This window comes from Peromyscus leucopus, chromosome 16_21, assembly GCF_004664715.2.
Source record: "Peromyscus leucopus breed LL Stock chromosome 16_21, UCI_PerLeu_2.1, whole genome shotgun sequence".
NCBI classification, from domain to species: Eukaryota; Metazoa; Chordata; class Mammalia; order Rodentia; family Cricetidae; genus Peromyscus; species Peromyscus leucopus.
In genome coordinates, this window is record NC_051084.1 from 65944681 (window position 1) to 65964511 (window position 19831).

Genomic DNA, 19831 nt, shown 5'->3' on the forward strand with positions numbered 1-19831 from the left:
AAAAAAACCACACAATCAATGCATAATTTTTCCATGACTGAGTAGCAGATCTGTGACTCATAGCCAGTAGCTCGTTGGCCACAGTTTATATGTTTTAATTATATTTTTTACGTCCTCATTATTTGCTGAGCATAATGAATCATACAGCTGCTTTTTTGACAATGAGACAAAGACTCATTGCTTTAGTCTACTATGTTGACTGAAGGCCATAACCTACCTAGTATGCAATACGAAATTGTGCAACAGTACTGCAAGAGCAGGTGTGAACTGCATCACAGCACGGTTTGTTGTTGTTTGTTTCATAACGTTACTTTACGTTTACAGGTGTGCCTGTGTTTGAGAATGGGTATGTGCATGCAGTGCACAAGGAGGCCAGAAGAGGGCAGGATATCCCCCGGAGCAGAGTTACAGGTGTTGCTGAGCAGCTTGGCCTGAGTGTTGGGAGAACTCAGGTCCTCTGGAAGAGTAATGTGCCCTCTTTACCTGCTGCACTGTCTTCAAGCTGCCTCTTCCATGCTGTGTATTGACAATAAAAGAGCCATGGTGAGTCTGGGTCCACTTCAGGCACTGTTAAGTTCAAGTTTTGAGTACTGTGACTTGACTCCATGGGGCCTTCTATATTTTTTTTATTACTGCCACCAATGTCTAAGTGAAAGTGATGCTGCTTTTGCTTTATTCATGAGTATAAAATTGTAAAAACATGCCAGTTTGAAATACATTAATGAAATGTACAAAAATATAAATGTTTGGACTTCTTTGTACTGTATTTCTCACTTAACTCAGACAATGATGGTGATCTTGCTGGGATTTATTTAACCCTTGCAGAATATCCTCTCCGGAGGAGATGGACAGTAAGTTCTGCTAATACAGACACTGCTCCAAGCTGATACCACAGGGGTATTTTAAAAAATGAGGTAGAAAAGGTGGTTATGGTAGAACTGATTGAAGTATGAGCGTAAAAACTTTGTAACAAGTTAAAATTGTGAAAATGGTCATATTTAGGTATTGTGGTCACTTTGTCACTTAAAGGATGACTGGACATACTTTTGTGACTTCACATCTGGCACAAGAGAAACCATCAACTCAAGGCTTAGGTAGAAAATTGATGGGTAATACAAATAATTTCCTTTAGTGACTGAATGTGTTTTTGAACCTACCTTTGTACCAATGTCCATTCCATATTAATGTTACTGTTTGTATTTGTGAGTGCCTGTAATCTGTGCACAGTGATGACAGAGCATTCTATGCCCATTGGTAACCTTATTTTATCATGGAATAGTTATTTTCTCTTTATGTAAATATTTTTATGCTAGTTAAAAAAGGTAACAAGCTTTGAAAGAGATACATTTTAGTTTTGGCACAGGTAGTATTTATCAGAGTGAGTCTTTTTTTTTTAAGCATCAAAAATAATTTCCAAGGAGAGAGATTATCTTAAGTGGAGGGGGGAAGGAGGAATAAAAGAGAATAACGGAATAGGTTAATATGGAAGCAGGAGGACTCTCAGGAAGGAATGGGCCAGAGGGGAGGACAGGGAGATGGTGAGAAACAGAGGGATTTATAAAGTAGTATATTAAGGTTTATGTGTGGTCACCGCCATACCATTGGAGGCCCATGAACTGTAGACAAGTAGCTGTGGAGCCCCCATGGGACTGGACTAGGCCCTCTGGATATGGAAGATGGTTGTTTGGCTCGAACTGTTTGGGGAGCACCCAGGCAGGGGGATCAGGATCCGTCCCTGATGCACGGGCAGGCTTTTGGGAATCCGGTGCCTGTGATGTGGCGTCTTGTGCAGCCTTGGTACAGTAGGAAGGGGCTTGGACCTGCTCAGGCTCAGTGTGCTAGGCTCTGCTAACTCCCCACTGGAGACCTTGATGTGGAGATGTAGGAATGTGGCGTGGCTTGGGAGGGAGGGCTGGGAGATGGGAGGAGGAAGGAGGTGGGATCTGTGGGTGGTATGTAGACAATTTCTTAATAAAGAAAAATGGGGGAAAAAAGATTTATGTGTAAGCCGGGAGGCAATGGCACGCCTTTAATCCCAGCACTCCCTCCGGAGGCAGAGGCAGGCAGATCTCTGTGAGTTTGAGGCCAGCCTGCTCTACAGAGTGAGTTCCAGGACAGGCACCAAAACCACACAGAGAAACCCCGTCTGAAAAACACAAAACAAAAAAGATGTGTGTGTGGAAATGCCATAGTGAAATACATCACATTGTATGCCAACTTGAAAGATGATTAGGAAATATACTGGGAAGAGAGTTGTCTAACAGAATGAACATAAACAAGTTTAAGCATTCTATAGTGCAGATTGGAGCTTCCCTAGGAATGATTTCTTCCAGACCAATACCCCCTATCACCAAAAAATAACAATGTTGACTTGTAATTATTGACCTAAAATATGATAGATAAACAAAAACCAAAAGAATTATGTACATTTTTGAACACATTTGCTTAATGTTTTTTCACATTTAAGATTTTTCCTGACAAATATATTACCTACTCTCAAATTTAAGCAGACAATAATGAGTGTTTATCAGTGTAGGTTCTCAATTAGCTAATATGTATTGATATATAATCATATGTAATAATACATATTGTTATATTAAAAAGCAATATGAACTGAGGAGCCTCCATGTAGTAAGCACTGAAATAACGAAGTGGTGATGAACACTGAAGGAAACAAGCCAACTGACTTCTCATCCAAACAATTCCATAGAAGAAGGCACATGGAAACTGTTAAAGAAAAAGATCAGAATATAAAATAATTTCATAAAAGTCCAGGATTTGAGTTATTAACACCAGAATCAAAGTGAAGACATGAGATGGGGCATAATTTAGACATGAAATTCCAATTTAAGACATAGAATCAGGATTCCCAAGGTTACTGATAATTGGAACATGTGCTGTTATGGCAACCAAAATGTGGGGGAGGGGGAAGAAGGTGAGTCTTGGAGGTTGATGAATAAGAGCCAAGCATGTTTGAAAATCTCATAATGTGTTCAGTCCTAAATGGGACATCTTTATCAATATGCACCACTGTTCCCACAGCCAACAGGCAGGAGTGCTTCCAGACATTGTCCCCTGGTCATGACAGGGCTCTTGAAGTCATGATCTCACAGCAGCTGAGGTTGCCTGTATAAGATCAAGCCAGTCAGAATCTATCGGCCATTGATGAGGGTGAGGGAATGAGAGCAATTTTCTTCGCATTTGTGACCTTCGTAGGCCACCCATGCATATACAGCCAACACTAACTGGACACAGTGGTTGGTATTTTAGACACACACACACACACACACACACGAAGTTGGTAGTAAGGTGTGTTGGGAGAATATGGAAGGAGTTGGACAAGAGGAATAGGTGTGGGTGTGATCATAATACTTTTTGTACAAGTATTAAATTCTCAAGGAAAAAAATCTGTAAAATAATTCATTACTTTAATCTAACTTTAAAAAATTTAAAAATATTTTTATCAGCTTTGTGCATATCTACTTTTAAATTGATGACTAAGCAATTTACATTTATGAATGAAATGATATTTAAAAACAAAAACTAAACAAAATCCTATGTAATAGAAAAATTCAGCAATGGGAGCTTTGTTGATGACTGCTAGATTAATCATTAAGTTACATGTAAGTTTCCAAAGGACTCATCATCACATTTATAATGAATATCATCATCAGTTAGCTTTTAAATGACCATACAATTAAATCCATTAAAAGATGTTAATGTTTTTATTCCTAATCATCAGAATCTATTAAAACAACAACAACAAAATTATATGTGGGTATAGCCAGAGATGACTCCTGGGTGAATGGAGACAGTCTGACGGATATTATTCTACCTTAATTAGGGGTAGTGTCTTCTACCATTTAGTAAGTGGCCCAAACTGCCTGAAACCCCAAGAACTAATTATGGAAATCATGAAATCGACACTATTCAGTGTGTTCTTAAAACCATGTCTGTGTTGGAAGAAAGTTGCTGTAAATGATTCTGCTGCCATGGTATTTAATTACTGTTCATGTTTGGGGGTGTCTGGTGGTGTTGCTATCACTCACTGTGCTGCGGCATGGAATCCTTCTGTCTTCAACACCAGCAAATTTGTGTCAATGTGCTCATCACTCATATTTCTTTGAACCAGGGATTTGGGCAGAGCCTCTGCATTGGGAGAAAAGACAGGTAATTTCGTCTTTGTGAGATCCCCTTTGAGCTAAAAGCACAATCTTTTAGTCCCTCGAACATTAAGTGGTATTCTTGGAGGATTTACTCGATTTTACAGGTTTTTCAAAGTACGGCTTTTAAATGACAAGTCACCTTCAATAACTTCATATTCGCATTTAGAAAGCCACTCAAACATAAGAGCATTCATTCATCTCATATGCTGATTGTGTTTCCTCTATTCCACAGTCATGTTTAACCACTGAAAAATATCCATTAAACAAATAACAAAATGCCAACTTTTTAATGAAAAAAGGAAACATCACAAAACTGTAAATTGTATTTATTTCAGAATTCGGGCTTATCATGAAATTCATTTATCTGAAATTAACATGTATTTTGGGCAACTAAATGTGTTTAGGGGTGAAAATTTATCAGTACTGATTAAGGAAACCCAACCTTCCTGAAAGGAAACAAGAAATATGACCTCAAAAACTAAAAGTTTTCTATTATGTTATCAGACCTACCAACACTTACCTTGTTGATGGTCCTATAATGTGACATGTTCATTCCAAAATTTGACTTTGAAATAAAATGCAATTGTTGGCTAAAGTTTCAGTTCAGGTAGGTAATTGTATACTATAAAATAAACTTCATAGTATTACTGAGAAGGTGTTTGTTTAATATGTCAAAGTGATGTATATATTGTGTCACTTATCTGAAATTTAACTGCCCAAGATTCACCATATAACCATTCCACTGAGAGTGTGGATACATGTATAATTGACCTTGTCCTTTTTTTAAACTTTAAAATGGATGTAGTTTATTGTATATAAATTATTCTATAATTAAGTATAAGACTTCCTAATAGGCAGAAACAAAAATACCACCACAGAAATGACGAAGCACAGACTATGACTCACTTCCTGTGTGGTGGGCAAGTCTTCTTTCAGTTGACCTAATACCTTTTATTTGTACTTCCATTTGGGACACTTTATCTTGATTGACTAGCTCATAATACCTGGGTTAGTAAATAAACTATAGTTCTTATCATAGCAAGATAATTCTTTTTGGATAGTTATGGAATTTTCATTTGTCTCATCAGCTTTGTGGGTTTGTGAATTAGAGACATCTGGATTTGGATCCAGACTCTGCCACCTAGTGGCTGTAAGACCTTAAGAAAGTCATTTATCTTCTTGGAGCCTCAAATCATTCACCTAATAACTTAGTAATAGTTAATAATATTGCCACCTAGGACTTTTGTCTGCAACTATTAAATTAAATAATATGGTGTATGTAAAGTTCTTAGCTTTTAAGAATATTCCCATAAACAGTCATTATTGTGACCAACATCATTAACATTGTTAGTGTTTTACTAATAGATGGCTTGGCTTATCAAATTTATTTTTTATAATTACTGAGAATTACAGTTACTGGTTTGAACATATGTCATAGGGTAGAAAAGTAGGAAACACAAAATTTCAGATACTTAGTGTTTGGGATGCTATAGGTATTGAATAGATACAAGGAATAAATAATGAGAGAAAGTCATAAGAGTCTAACATTAAATTCCATTTTATAATTATTCAGATTAGCCCTGTCCTGAACCAGTATTGTATGGCATCATGATATAAAGAGAGAGGTGTAGTTGGACATTTCTTTGGGCCACCAACCAGCTCCCAAATAAAGACACAGAGACTTATTATTGATTATGAGAGCTCAGCCTTAGCTTAGGTTTGTTTCACTAGCTCTTTTTAATTAATTTAATCTTATTCATCTACATTCTGTCTCAAGATTTTTTACCTTTCTTTCATTATATATGTCCTACTTTTCTGTTTCCCCCAGGTCTGTCTGTCTGGCCCCTGGTATCACTTTTTCTTTCTTTTTCTCCCTCACAACCTAAATTCCTCCTGCTGCTCTTTCTTTGCCCAGAAGTTCTGCCTATACCTCCGCCCTTGATACTGGTTGTTGGTTAAGCAGCTGCACTTGTGGCTGGCCGCTGCCCATGGCCGCCATGCTGAGGAAAGAGAGCGCTGGATGTATCGGTGATGAAAGAATCACAAGCTGTGGTTACCTTTCTAGAGCTTTATTGGGAGAGAGAGGGAAAGAGCGAGCAAGCGAGTGAGCAAGAGAGACAGAGAGAACGTGTGGAAGCGAGGGAATACAGGAGGAGAGAGTGCAGAAAAAGAGAAGGCACAGAGAGGGCACACTTGCTTTTTAGGCTGGGATGCCTTTGCAGGCTAGTGACGTAACTGAGGACATAATCCTTACACTGACCATTTAGCTTTTCATTAGAACAATCAGGTGTCTTAGGCAGGCAAGGTAAAACAGCAACACATCTTTACACAGTTAAACAAATGCAGCATATCTTTACATAGTTAAACAAATATTCCACAACATAAACAAATGCAAAACATCTTTATATAGTTAAACAAATAGTCCGAAACAGACAGGCATAGGGGGGAGGAGAGTAGCCAGTGTTTAATGGAAGAATGGGCAGATCCTCCATGTCTACCATTTCAATGTTTTAAATGGCACACTGCTCTACCTCAGTTTTAAGTCCACTTTGAACAAATGGTGCTATAACATTTAATTTCACCAATATAATTTCAACAGTGTAGTAGCTAAAGATTTACAATGCAAAGGGGAAACTTGATATTTTTGTGTTTTAGAAAAGAACATTTAAACTAGATGTTGTGGAATGTACTTGTCTCAGTTGAGAGGCTCAAGTTCAAGGATCCTATGAGCCCAGAAGATCAAGGCCAGCATAGGCAACAGAGGGAGGCCCTGCCTCGAATTAAAAAAAATAAATTAATGGACAAAACAATCCCAGGACAACAAAATTGTAAGTCAAATTTTAGCATTTGTGAGACAACAAAAACTGGATTGTATATAGATACATAAAATCAAGAATGTATATATAACATAAAAGTAGGCATGAAACTGTCCATGCCAATCAAACAGAACTATTGGGGGGCTGAGGAAAGGAATACATGGATGGAGTCTGCTCAAAGTGTATTATTTATGTATATTAATAAAAAATATCCCTATAAGGTCAAGTACAAAGAATATATACCAATAAAAAAGAATACTGAATAAAACAACAACAACAACCAAAAAAAAAAAAGCCACAAAGATTGTACAGTGTTCCCATCTCCACCTGCCTCCAGTTGGGTTTGAGGTGGATGAAGCGGGAGAGTACTGAGAAAGATGACTGGACGAAGGGTTGCATTTTGGGGTCAGAGAGAAACCTGGTGCAAGGGAAATTCCCAGGAATCTACAAGGATGACCCCCATTAAGAACATAGCTTGAACTGGCTCCTGTGACCAGGCAAGACTTTCAGTGGAGGAACTGGGACACGAACCAGCTACACAGCCTTTGGCCTACAATCTTTCCTGCCTATGGAATGTGCTGGGTTGTTCAGAGATTGTGGGAACAGCCAACCAATGACTGGTCCAGCCTGAGACCCATGCCAGGAAAGGGAACCACTTTGACAATACCTGGAATGCTAGGATAGAATCAAACATGATTGGAGAAAAAAGCATCAACATAATGATGCATAACAATATTCTGCTACATATATATATTCGGTGTATAGCCCAATTGTCATCAGAGAGCCTTCATTCAGTAACTGATAGAAACAGATGCAGAGACCCAAAGCCAAACATTAGGCAGAGCTTGGGGAACCCTGCTGAAGAGAGAGGAAGGACTGTAGGAGTCAGAGGGGTCAAGGACATCACAAGAAAACTCACAGAAACAACTAACCTGGGCTTGTATGAACTTTTATGTCTGAACTGACAACCAGGGAGCCTACATGAGTCTGACATAGGCCCTCTGTATATATATGACAGATGTGTAGCTTGGTCTTCTTGTGGAACTCCTAACAGTGGGAACAGGAAGTGTCTCTGACTCTTTCACTGACCCTTAGGACCCTATTCCTCATACTTGGTTGCCTTGCCCAGCCTTAATACAAGAGGAGGTGCTTATTCTTACTGCAACTTGATATGCCATGCTTTGTTGATCTCAATGGGAGGCCTGCCCCTTTCTTAACAAAAACAGGCAAGGGGTGGATTGGGAGGTTGGTGCAGAGTGGAGGTGGGGAAGGGAATGGGAGGAGAGGAGGGAGGGGAATCTGTGCTCCAGATTTCAAATACATTTAATTAAAATAGATTTCATCATTTTCTTCAATTGTCTGGAATTTGCTACAAAAGCCAAATATTGGACTACAAATTGTGATGGAAAGTATGAAGATATTAATAAATTTAAAGCTGCTTGGGGCCTTAAAAAAGATTGTATGGTAGAAATGATTTATCTTTTTACTGGTGTTATATTTTTCTCCATAGATAGTCTCTCACCTTATTAATCTGAAACTCACTCAAGATTAAAGTAAGAAAAGCTAATGGGAAAAATACAAATGCCACTTCTCATTTACACAATTTTGCTGTTCCTGCCTCATAGACATGGATTCTTAGTTCACTGGTATTGGTCTGGAAAATACCTGAATTCCCTTTCCTTCTTAGATCCAAATATCCATCTGCCATGCCAGTTCCCACTGAAGAATAGAAAGGGAAAACACTAAATTACAAACAACAACAAAGAAGTAGGTTCATCTTACCTAATTTAGAAATAAACCTTCAGCACAGAACCTGCAAGCTAGGTTCAGCCTGCGAACTTTATATAAATTATGTGCTAAAAATAGAATTTGCCTTTTGTAAGTTGATGAAGAAAAAAATTAAAGTATGCCATGTGAAAATTGGCATGAAATTCAGATGTACACATTTATAATTAAGGGTTCACCAGAATGCAACTATACTAGTATTTTGCACACTACCCATAGCTATTTGGTGTCACAATAACAGAGCTGAACAGTTATGACAGTCCAGACTTGGAACTCTAGTTGCTTGGCCCTGCTACTTATATCACAGCAAATCACCTAAACAAAGCTGCAGTTCCACAGCATCCCTATTGCCGTTGACAATACTTCATCATACTTTTTATTGTTTTAGGTCATGACAAACAGAAAGAAGAAAGGAGACACTGCACATTGTAGTGTTACGGTGCAATGAAGTATGGATTAATTCACTGTCAACTCTTTAAATCATTGGTGCCGAAGGGAAGCTAAAAGAATAAAATGTGGACAATTCCAAATTAAGTTTTCTTCACATCTCTGAAAACCAGTGATCAGGACAAGCAGGAATTTTGAGTGGATATCCCTTCTCAACAGACTGTCTTCATAAAATAAAAGGCAGATATGAGGCCACAGCCAAATTTCTCAGTAGTTCACTCCGCAGCCACTGAGGTAATCTGCTTCCCTGTGTGGACTTGTGAATGATTATATTTGTGGCAGCTGAAAAGTACAGAGGGGGGCAATTAAGATTATCAACTTTTAAAATAACTTCATTTATTTTTTTGAGGTTATAATTACATCATTTCCCACTTGTCTTTCCTCCCTCCAAACTGTCCCATATACATCACATTTTCTCTTTCAAATTCATTGCCTCTTTTTTCATTAATTGTTGTTTACACACACACACACACACTGCTAAATGTAACACGTTCAGTCTACATAATGTAAATTTCATGTATGTTTTCAGGGCTGACCATTTAGTAATTGGAAAACAAATTTTAAGACCCAGTGGATCAGGGAGTTTTCTGTGAGATTCTGTCTCCTAGACGGGGCTGACACTACATATGCAGTCTCACCAACATGACTGCCTAAGCATGAGCTGAACAAGACAATAGTACTAGATCTGCAATCAAGGAGACAGACCACGAAGCCACAACCCTACACAAAGATCTATAAGAAACGCTGAGAGTGAGAGAAATAGTTTTCCCCAGGGAAGAACACACCAGTTTTTCTCAATGTCTTAGCAAGATCAATTTTCCAAAGAGTTGAAAAGATTGGCAGTGGTCTCAGTAGTCAGTTTAAGAATGAGGGGAGTGAGCACAGTGGTTTTCCTGGGCTCTTGTGAAGTAAGATGTTACTCCTGTACGTCAGTTATTTCCTGTTGGAGAGGTCTGTGGAGAGCCACTATTACCAAACACTGAAAAGGTTTGATAGTAGGTCAGTGTCATTTTCCTTGTGGACTCAGCAACGTTTCTTAAGGAGCAGTAAGAAAAACTAATACTGATTCTGAGATACATTTTAGTAATCACTTCCACAAAAATAATTTTTGTGTGAATCATACAGTGGCAGATGCTGCACATGCCTTGTGCTATGGATAGTTAAAACTCTTACCTAGTCTTCATCCATATACAAGTTGACAACGACTTAAACCACAGTTATGAGCTAAAACTCAACTTTAGCGGGAATTTCCTGGCCATGATGAAAGTGTCTAGGGATTTTTGTATTTAATAGTCCAGTTAGCTATACAACTGAAAAACTTCCACAGGACCTCCAATTAGAAGCTATTAATCCATACATTATCTCATGTACAAGTCAAATATCAGGACAGGTATCAAATAGACTATAGCAATGTCTTCCAAAATGCCTTTATGTTGAAGAAACTCAGACTTTACACATTGTGTTTAAACAATGTGTAAAAGAATGTTTCCTAGATGAACTAGACAAAACCTAACTCAAGATAAACAATAAGTGATGAACACTAGCTATCAACATGGTAAAAAAGAACACTAACTTTGAACCCCGAATGTGTTTTTAGACATTACTATAACAAATTTGCAAAATTAATTATTTCACAGTGTTATCATCTTTGAAGAGATTGTGTAATTGTGGTGGCCATCTAAATATATATGTCCAAGTTTAATAATTAAAAGTTTATGACAGGAGACTATGAAATGGAAACAGTAGTCTATGGGGGACAGATAACATGTGGCATAAAGGCAGAAGGGAGTCTACTGGAAGGAGGAAGAAGAATAGTTAAAGATAAGAAGGGGATACAGTAGAGGAGTGGAGAAAGAAGCCAAGAAGAGTGCTTTTGTATTAAATGTTAGAGCCCTATTATGTTATTAAAATCATGTAATGAGACCCATTCTTTTACGAGATAAAGCAGTGCATGGAAATTTCTGTTTCGACCCGTTATAAAAACATATAGGCTGAAGTGATAGCTCAGAAGTTAAGAGCACTGGTTGCTCTTTCGGAGGACCTGAGTTCAATTCCCAGCAACCACATGTTGGCTCACAACTATCTACAGTGAGATCTGGTGCCCTCTTCTGGCCTCCAGGCATACATGCAGGCAGAACACTATACATAATAAATAAATATATCTTACAAAAAAAAAATAACATCCTCAAGTTTACCCAATTCATATACTACCTGTGCTTTAACATCATAAAACAACATTTTTCTATGAGAAACATATTTTCATGTAGATATGCTGGAACAATACTTAACAGTAAGTTCCAAAAGCTGAAAAACAAACAAACAGAACCTGAAAATGTACCCAAATATATTGTTTCTTTTCCATCTGGGAATCTATATGTATGCTTACACTTAGTAACAGTGTTAGTCTATTCTGCAACATTAACAGCAATAGAAATTTGGAACTAAGCCAAATATATATAATAAGGGCATAGTTGAATGAGAGAAGTCCATTCTGCATAAAATTATGAATAATGTAAGTGATAGCTATTTTTAGTATTATTGCTTATATGCACTGTGATGATTTCACAATGCACATGTATTATATTGAGAAAAGAAATGTAATTAAAATTAGGTCTATAAAATTGATTGTATTTTGTGGGGACAGTAAAGAAACAATGAAAAAACAAGGGTACAAAGTGGTAAAAGTCCATAAATAGAAAGCTCCAGAAACATTGTTCAGAAATGTAAAGCACTCTTTAAGCAAAAAGAAAGTTCCAATTCTCTAACTTCAGCTTACCTAAGAAATGCACACCCCTCGAAAGCAGCAAGCTTTTTATTTGCTCAGGAAGATTCCAATTGTTCCGTAATTCTTTGATGGGTGTGCTAAAGGAACTTGGCTTCTCACATCTTCCTCATCTCGCACCTGCTCATTGATTCAGAATCTTTTGTGTGTGTGTGTGTGTGTGTGTGTGTGTGTGTGTGTGTGTGTGTGTGTTAATCCTGCCTTTGAATTCATGAGCTGGCTACAGTGAATTTGTTCAGATCTCAAAAATCACCAAGAAAGGAACCAGTTCCTGAAAGCACATAGTGCTCCATACAAGAGCAATAAGCACAAAGACCAAGATAACCAGAGGGGTTGCTACAGGTGGCAGAAGAGAGGCAAGGTCCAAGCAAAGATGATGGAGAACACAGAGAGTGGACACAAACCAGACCATCACCGTATCATGGGCTGCAAGGTCTAACCTTCAAAGTCAGAGGGAACTTGCTATAGGACATTTGTGCTTCTGGCATCTTTCTTAGATTTGCTTAAGTGTATCTTCTTTGAGGAGAGCACTTCTGAATGAATTGTGTAGCTACTGTGTTATTATATATTACTATTACCCTCAAATTACCTGGAAACTAAAGATTTATGCTGACTAGGCATCGAAACTGAAAGATTTATGTGGACTAGGCATTGACCTCATTAAGCCCAAGCCAGTGTGTTACTTCGTCCCTCGCTGCCTGTCACCACAGAGGCTATGAACAGAGACAGAAAGCGAATCTGAAAGTGCCACTCTACACTTAGAGAACCAGCAGTCTGGGAAGACAGCAAGGTAACACCTCAGGAACAACCTTCCATCTCAGCTGCAGCCAGCCAGTTGTGTAGAGAGAAAACAGGAGAAACAAGGGCAGCCAATGACTCTGGAGCATAGTCCTGCTCTTCTGGTCAGGTGGTCCACCATATTCCTGAGAGTGGTGATGGCTGCGCCTTTCTCTTCATCGCCTGCACACTAATCCGTTATTTGGTGGATGTGAGGGCTCTCGCACTTCTTCAAGCACTGGGTCTATTTACTTTCTGCCGGTGTCAACCTTGTGCTACTCCAGGGGCATCTGGGTTGGGGTGGTAGTTAACTCAGAACAAGCAAACTATTAACAACGGGTGTGGTAAGGAATCAATAACATAAAACATACGTGTTGTGTATGTGTATGTGCAGATTCCTTTTTAGAATATGGAGTGTTTTGTATGGCACAGCCCCTTCCTTTTCCTGTCCTATGTGGAAGGTAGGCATAGATTACTTTAGTGTAGTGAAGCTCACAATAAATTTTAAATCAGTTCAGCAATGGAAAGATCCTTTCCTAAACATGAGCAGGACAGAAAGAAATTCCACTACAATTTTTTGTGCAAGACTATTGATTTTACCCCTGTCAATAAGACCACTAAATATCCAGTCTTAGCCTCCATGTTTTCTGGAGAACTGTTGTCTACTTACATACAAACAGTTATGTGAAGTTTATTTATAAAAACATTTCCACTTGGATATGAGCTTGCATTTCTTTTTCTAACTAAAAGGCTAGATATCTCCCAAAGGTCATTTTAGAATTCTTCTGTTTGGTTGACAGGCTGAAAGCCAAATGTTTGAATGTCAAACTTACTCTGAGTTTGTCTGCTGTCTAATGTCATTTAACATCTACTATTTCTGAAGAAAGCTGTTTCCCCAGTAAGAAAACTCTGTTTCAAGCAAAGCCACAGATTTTGTATAGGTTTGCTTGAACCTGGAATCCAGGTCTTCCATTTCTTCTCTACTTCTACATTCTAAAGGGACAAAATCATCACAAGAGGCAAGGTAAAAATTACAGATAAGAGGCTGGAGAGATGGCTGTATTTATAATGCTTGCTGTTCCTCCTGGAGGATCCAAGTTTGACTTCCAGAACTCAGGTGGGGCAGCTCATAACCATGATAACTCCAGTTCCAGGGAATCTTGAAATCACAGGCAACTGCACACACATGGCAGATAACACACAGGCACACACACACATAACCCACAAAATATTTCTAATTAATTAAATTAAAAACCATTTTTAGAGTGTTGGAAGGGAAAAGGGGAGAGGGAAATTGTGTAATTATATATTCTTATATATCTTGACATTAAATGCTTATATAATTTGTAAAATCATTAAAAAATCATGATAGGACAAACGGTTCTTTCATCTGACATTTCAAGGTTAACAGTGAGTCTCACCTTTTTAACAATATGTAGTAGTGTCCGGTAGAAAGATACTCAGAATCCAGTCACAAGTTTTCAGAGCAGTGATATTATATGTACGGGGAGGGTTGAACAGTGGGAACACCCCCCACAGGTGTAAGTAATAAATCATATTAGTTTTAGGAAATAAAAGAAATAGTGAAATGGTGAAAAAATCTGGTATGTTCATAATAATCACATACTTTTTATTTCAAACATTATCAGTGTTCACATGTTCTTCCCCACTGGGTTAGACCCCTCAGTCTATGTCACCTCCTCTCCTCAAGTCCCACTTTCACTGTTCATATTGCCCTTTCTTCCCTCCCAAACAAGGGCATAGATAATCAAAGCTCTCCTACTAAAGTGGTCTCTTTCCAGTGATGTGAAGACAAATATTGCTATTTGATAGGGCAATCACAATATGGACCTTTGTTAAAAGCACTAACGTCTACAGTAACACAGAATGCCTCTTTAACAGGAGTCTGATGCCTACTTCAATTCAAGCAATGGCTTTGCTAGCTTTACTTTTCAGAGTTCACATGGAGAACAGCCTTTTCAACAGGAAAATACTATTTTTCATGGTCAGGATGGCACATTCATTGGCAACTCATCTTGAAGAATCAAGCATCTCTCTGGGCATGGTGAACACCACTGAAAGTCTAGCTCATCATCCAACATAACCTGATCTGAATATTAGTTTGAGTTTGTGAAGAAAATATGTATAATTTTGTGATGATATGTCAGGAATGTACTCATGAGTTCATCCAGAAGAATGAAATATATTTTAGAGTAATTTGAATAAAGTTGTGTTAAGCAAATTTCCAAGGAAGAAAAGTGAATTCCCATCAGAAAGAAAAAAGAAGGAAGATGAAATATAGAAAATAAGTTATTTTGGGTCCAAAACTGACTGACTTGTATTTCATTTGGATTTAAGAAGGAAAAACAAAACAAACAAACAAACAAAAACAAGTTCAAGACACATTTCCATATGTGTCTTTTCCCCAGATTAGAAACTGTCTATTTAAGTAGTTGAAAACCTATTGTGGACACAGAAGCAGGTAGCCATTATAGGCTGATCCAGGAAGAGTCCACACTGTAATATGATTTGGCAGAAGAATTTAATCTTGAGCCCAGCTATTCTTCTTGTGGCTGTATTTCAGGTAATTTTGCAGCCTTTATCATTTGCAGAGCAATACTAAAGTTTGGGTTCTTGCATTCTGGGCCACTTTTAATTCTTTGCTATCATGCAAATGTACAAGTCACTGGGAAATAAAAAGGTAGGCTGAGATTCAAGCAGGGACCAACGGTTACTGCTTGTCAGCATGTGAAAAATCCAGCAAGTTAATGCAATCTCCAGATTGTCATGAAGTCAAAGCAGGAAGAATGTTAATAAGCATCTAATTCAAGTCCATTGCTTTACACTAGCTTACAGATAAAAAGCTAAAATTTATTCACATGCAATGGTTTGGCCAAGGTGAAGCGGTGGTAAAAAGGACTGGATGCTGATCATTAAGGTAAAACTACCTCTTGATTAACTGCTATTTTTCCATAACACTATCCACTTTTCTACTTCTAAAAAGTACTAGTTTAGGAGATGGGAATATAGGCATTGATATAAAGAGCTTGTTTTGGTATGTGTGATGGCCTGATTCTAAATATCGGTTACCCTAACACACACACACACACACACACACACACACACACACACACACACACACACACTAGTTCTGTGAAAATGTCTGTGCTTACAACTCATAGGTCAATATGATCTTCACTCCTTTAGTAATATCTAGTGGAATGTTTGCTACTAGAATGAAAATGGTGTTTAGTTCAGGTTTTAAGCACACAGCATGAGCTCCTAGGATCTGTTCATCTCCAGCCCCCTCTATTCTGGGGTTACAGGCTTTTGTTACCATATCCACATTTTATATGGGTGATGTAGACTTGAACTCAGGTCTAGAGCTAGTGCTCTTACCCAGTGAGCTTTCTCCCCAGCTCCAAATCCTAATCAAACTTCTGACAAAGACAAGATATTTGCAGAGATTCCAAATATCAGTAAGATCTATCTCATGTGATTATGAGAGCTAGGTTTTCCAAGAGAATAATATGTTTGTATATTATTTACATAAATAGGTTTTCTTTCTATCATACTATAAAACTTTGCAAAAATGACAAAAAGAAAATTAAAATAAGAAATCAATTATTCCCTTTTTAAATGCATTTTCAAATAAAAAAAAACAGATTCTCTTAAAACAAATCTTCTTTGTGCAGAAAAATCTGCTGAGGTTACTGTTGCCTGCCAGATATCCAAACATCTGCACCATACCATGCTTCTTCCTAGAGAAATGTTGCTCTAACCCAGAACACACCCAAGATAAACTTCACACATGACAGCAAGCTCAGGGATGGAGCTGGCCCCATTCCCAGCCCAGTAAGAGTCCAGGTTGTCCTAAGCCAATTACAGTGTTATCATTCCTACTGCTAGTGATTCATCTAGACATAGGCATGGGAAATAAGACTTACCAAGAACTCCACAGGGAGTCTTCTGGGAAAGGCTTCTTTACTCTTTGAAGACACATACAGGCTGAAGCCGTTTCTTCTTCCTCTGAATCTTGTTTGGTCTGCATGCCTTGTCTGTGAGCAACGCCAGCACAAAATGCCAACCCAGATGAGGGAGAGGACCTGGGTTTTTAAAAATGCCTTTGAATCTCCGAATCAACTAGTTCTGTAACTGTCGTTCTTTGTCCTATCTTATTATGTGTGTGAGATAAGAAATCTCCTTATTAATTGAGTCAGCTGCAGCTGGAAACATCCAGAATGCTGAAGATCAGAATTCAGAATTCTCTCTCTGTGTCTTTCTCTCTCTCATTATATATTGTAGCCAGAGTTTTCCTGCCTTGCCCACAGTCAGGACAATCTTTGTCACCCGCCAGTCCCACAGCCGCTCAAACCCAACCAAGTAAACATAGAGACTTATATTGCTTACAAACTGTATGGCCGTGGCAGGCTTCTTGCTAACTGTTCTTATAGCTTAAATTAATCCATTTCTACAAATCTATGCCTTGCCATGTGGCTCATGGCTTACCGGCATTTTCACATGCTGCTTGTCCTGCCGGGCAGCTGGCAGTGACTCCTTCTGCCTTCCTGTTCTTTTATTTCTCCTCTCTGTTAGTCCCGCCTATACTCCCTGCCTAGCCACGGCCAATCAGATTTTATTCATTGACCAATCAGAGCAACTTGACATACAGACCATTCCCCAACACAGCCAAGTGCAGACCATCTCAGACACCTGCACTCAGGCTCGTGGTCCTAATCATCCTCTATGCGGACCTGCTGGATAAAGCCATGAGGAACCCAAGAACAGGCTCCCACAGGACATACAGAATATCTTACAGCAATATATATATATATTTATATATATATTTATAAATGATGTAGGTTTCTGGGACGTAACAACCCCAGACAATAGGTACTGCTAATCTTAGGAATGAACACTCCTTGAAACCGCCACTGAAGGCTAGAAAATAGTTTCATGAAGCTTGTGGCTAGCCTTGCTCACAGGGTGCTGGCTAAACAAGTCCTGGGTGAAATGTCCTAAGGGAGTCACATGTTAGACTGAGTACATAGCAGAGAGCTGGGGCGGACAATGTCAGAGAACATAGGAAGATGGTGGGAGAATTTGTTGCCTGATCCTTGCATTTATTGACCCTCTTGAGACCCATAGCTATACTGCGTCCTAACGCCTCCTACCAGAGATTAGGTTTTAGTCTCAGGAACGCAGCAAAAGGCAATGCTTGCCACTCTCTGCCCAAGTCACCACACCTTCCTGAAAGGTACCTCCATGCTTGTTTTCCTTTCATTTGCTTGGCTGGGAAGTGACCTCAGGCATGACCTTGAATGTCACTAGTGGAAAGTTAGTAGTGAACACAGAACCACACTCCTGTCTTCTTCCTTCCCCTGCCACCCAGGAATAGCCACAATCAATATTAACTTGGAGCACCATACAAATTTTTGCCTTATATCTGATAAGATTTGGAGGCTTGTTATAGTTGCTACTGTTAACAAGGTCAGCTCAGCAGACTTGCAGCACTGAGTGTCAGCCCTGAGTAGGTGAGTTAATGCCATCCAGATTTACAAATTAGGAAAGTGAGGGTCTGAAAATGGAGCACCTCACTCGGAACATCCCGGAAGTGAATTGTGGAAACACTCTGTGTCCCCTGAGGCCCTTTCTAAAAAAGAACCACCGAATGAATTCCAGTTTGGCTCTAAGTCTTGAAAACTGATATTGACCAATACACTAAATAATGAAGGCTGTGTGAATTAAACATTATTGATTATTGTTTTACATGTACATTCCTAAATACAGCTGCTCTTAGCTTTCTATTAAGCTTTAAGTCATGTTTGCAAGAATTATCATGTGACTCATATTCACTGATGTTTTGGTGACGATTAGCATTCTATAGTTCAATCATTTCTAATTTCCCCCCATCTTAGCATATAATTTGTCTTTCTAATGAATCTCTGGTAGCATTTAATGCTAGGTTCTCAAAAGTATCAAAATTAGGGGAAACTAGGCTCTTCCATCTTCATTTAAGCAAATTTTTCTAATAAGAATTGATACATTTTATCATAGAGAAAAAAAAGCAATTTGAAAGTCACCTCAAAAGTCAGGTTTTTCACTATGGAATTCTGGTTACGGGTTAGCAAGAGAGATGGACTGCAACAATCTGTGTAGTACTATAGTACAGCAAGAGGCACCGATGTAAATGTTCTTATTATTAGTTTAGCATAGTAACAGAGGATATACATATAGAATATGTGTATACTTATATCCATCTCTGTCTACTGAAAATGGCTAAAAAGGATGGCAATCAGCAAGCAAATGGACAAACATTTGTTTCTGATCTAATTCTCAAAACAATACAATCAAAACAAAAATATTTAAGACTTCTAGAAAAAGTGGCTAATTCTAGAACCGGTCGTGGAAAGATACAAGGTGAGCCTGGAACATCTTGTAAGATTATAAAGTAATGAATTTTTTTTGTTGTTGTTTTTTTGTTTTTCGAGACAGGGTTTCCCTGCGTAGCTTTGCGCCTTTCCTGGAGCTCACTTGGTAGCCCAGGCTGGCCTCGAACTCACAGAGATCCGCCTGGCTCTGCCTCCCGAGTGCTGGGATTAAAGGCGTGCGCCACCACCGCCCGGCAATGGATTTTTTTAATGAATGCTTTTTTAAAAGAGAAAAAGGGCATCCCATCACAGTAAGGTATGTCAAAGAGACACAGGAGCCAAGTGGTTAACCAAAAGTATGGTCAAGGGCTAAATTTAAAATAATTTCAATAATCAAACAGTCTACAATTATAAAGCAAAGTGCAAAGAAATATATATAGGTTTATATGAAGGTAAATAAAAGCTAAATAGAATAACAGTATCAGTAAAATAGACCAGTATCCTGCATAGACGAATTTCAAATGACTTGCAGTCCCAGCTTCAAGGAGGAAGAAGGAAAGGCTAGCTCTTCACACCTCTAGAGTAGCTGCACATAGCAATTTTCCCCTCAAAAATATAGTATGGAATATGGTTCATTTCACAATGAAGGAAGCTGATAAGCATGAATCCAGGCAAGCAGTTGGGTTC